Source organism: Contarinia nasturtii, unplaced genomic scaffold (assembly GCF_009176525.2).
Source record: "Contarinia nasturtii isolate CC-2019 unplaced genomic scaffold, AAFC_CNas_1.1 Cnas_scaffold_2440, whole genome shotgun sequence".
NCBI classification, from domain to species: domain Eukaryota; kingdom Metazoa; phylum Arthropoda; class Insecta; order Diptera; family Cecidomyiidae; genus Contarinia; species Contarinia nasturtii.
In genome coordinates, this window is record NW_022199761.1 from 1 (window position 1) to 2,973 (window position 2,973).

General features: G+C 30.6%; 1 pseudogene; it reads left to right on the top strand.

Annotated features, from left to right (window-relative positions):
- The first annotated feature begins 1,016 nt into the window (after positions 1–1,016).
- Positions 1,017–2,323, top strand: LOC116348454 (annotated as a pseudogene).
- The last annotated feature ends 650 nt before the right edge of the window (positions 2,324–2,973 follow it).

Consider the following 2,973-nt stretch of genomic DNA (forward strand, 5'->3'; position numbering starts at 1 on the left):
TTTTAAAAACAAAACAAGAACAAGCACAAAATTCACCGTAAATAAATCTATTCTTTGCAAATTCACAATATCTACGTTGAAATTAGAAGAAAGAATTCTGTTTGTGTGAACTAAAAATCCACGATGCATTCTCAAAACAAAGCACATTTTAAAATGTAAACAAAATTATGATGTTTGCATCTTTTTTCAAAGTGACGATGGTTGAACGGCAACTGTCAAATTCAATTCGAATGTCTTTCAGATTTCGAAATTCGAAATTCATATACGTTCATGAATACGAAAGTATTTAAAAAAATAAATGCTAAGTGCCGTTTAAAAAAAATTCTTTTGCAGAAAATTAAATCAAATCACTCAAATCTAATTTGTTTGCAGAGAATGGATTTTCTTGCGGTAAATAAATCATTAAATTTGAAATACAAAAACTTAACGTACAATACACATATTGGGTGGCGATCATATTATACGGTCAGAGTATGTTTTTGTATGGTAGTAAACAAGTGGAACGAATCATTCCATTGGAAGTTGTAAATATACTGGAAACTACACACAAAATCTACGTTCCATTTGACACGGAAATGACCACTAAACCGGGCCAAAGCGTTACATTTTTTAACGTTAAAATGTCCTAAAAACGTTACATATTTGTCCGTTGGGTTGTATATACAACTGTAGGCAATGACAATATACAATGTCTTACTTTACAACACACGTTTCAGTGTACCTACGGAGTCGTTGTTTTGCGAATAAGAGAATGGAAGAATGAGAAACAATGATTCCATAGGTACGCACAGCATTGTTGTTGTTTTTGGACACTGCCTATAGACATGTATATACCCTTCCGTATATACAATTGTATTGTATACGGTTGTTTATAAAATCTCAACACTGGAATTGATGACAGGCTCCTTGTGGCACTTTTTGCATTTTGTGATTGTGTAAGCATGCTGCTTGCAAACATTTTTCCGACATACTTCGCATATTTGTTTGACTTTTCGATCAGCGGTGCGTGGACAAATATGGCACCGACGAATGTCTTACATCCGTAAGATGAACTTTTCCGCACTGTGATCCACAACATGCATTTATTACATATGTTTTACTTGAATTTGAACTCACGAAAAACTGAATCTGACGAAAATAACTACGAACCATACCCACTGGATCATGTGCGCCACATGGCATACCAACTATGCTACTTTGTAAAAATTTTACACGACAACCGCCTGACTCATACTGACCTAAAGCCAGAAAATATTTCATTTGTTGATACTGAATACACAACATGCTATAATCACAAAAAGGCGAATTTATAGAAATACACATACAGAAATTTACAATGAACAAATTCCTAACGCAGATGGTTTAGAGGGTTCAATCGAATATGCACTTTGATGAAGAATACTATTCTAGAATGTAGATAACATTTTGTAGAAAATATATTATATTTATACTTTTTAGAGTCGAGAAATTCGAAAAGTGAAATGCACCAACGTACGTCTAATTGATTTTGGAAGCGCCACATTTGATCATGAACATCACAGTACAATTGTATCTACTAGACATTATGGAGCACCGGAAGTTATATTGTGAATAGGTCTCAACCATGTGATGTGTGGTCTATTGGGTGAGTTAAATTCTAATAATAAAAAAACACCAAAATTGAACTATAAGAATTGCTGTGTTGTAGTATTTATCTTAGTTATAAAAATATTATGCGATCCTTTCACTAATAAAGTACAATAAGAATAGATTTATGAACTTTTAAAAAATATTCAATTTTAGTTGCATTATGTTTGAGTTATATTTGGCTCTTCCAAACACATGATAATCGAGAACATTTAGCAATGATGGAACGTATTCTCGGTACAATACCGTACAGAATGGCATAGTAAGACTATAGCAATAAAATACTTTAAAGATTTCATTTTGATAACTTGAAAAATTTGAAAAACCAAAGCGGAAAATGAAAGAAATAAAAAAAATTACCAAATACTTTTACTTTGGAAAATTAAACTGGGATGAAAAATCATCAGCAGGTCGTTATGTTCGCGATCAATCGTTACTTAATGTTGGATTGCGAAGAAAATTTGGAACTATTTGATTTGATCAAAAGAATGTTGGAATATGAGCCAAGTCAAAGAATAAATTTATGTAGCCCTTCTTTATTCGAAAAAAAAAACTAACTAGAAAATAATTCTTTCGATAACAAACATGAGAAGCATTGCGTCATCCGTTCTTCAATCGACTTCCCCCTCATCAAAAGATTTTGGAGAAAGGTCATCAAACAAGCTCAACTAGCAGCAGCCATTCTCTCTCAAGATGAAACTTAGTACGATTTGGTTATCATTAATTTTTTTCAGCCAATTCTTATTATTTTACTTTTATTGTAAAAAATGAATTACAAATTATAATCTATTTTCCGTGGATTGGCCAATATTTTGAATACAAATCGGTTGTATAAATCCAATCATTTACGATTTTTTTCAATGATGTTTCAATTTTTTTTAATGTTTCCTTTGCATTAATCTTTTATATTTCTTTGACACCCATTATTAATTATTATATATTTTCAATATATAAAAATAATATTTTGAACAGACATTTTCCTTGTCCGAATATTATTTCTTTTTAAGATATATTAAGGTAAACGTGGTAGCGACCATTTTGTACAATATTCGACTGAACATTTCAAAACATAAACAATTCAATTTGATTTTACTTATTCAAAAAGCATCTTGAAAATATAAAAACTTATTATGACATTAAATAAAAGCAAACTGTTTTTGGGTTTGCTATAAAATAAATTATGAAAAATCAGAATGTATCAAATATCAAAATATAAATATATTCGATGAAAAATTGCAACAAAGAAACGAAGTAGACAAAATTGAAGAATAAAGTCAGTTCATTGGTTGAGTTCATTGGTTCATTGGTTGAGTTGAAGAATAAAGTCAGCAAAGCACATCATAACAA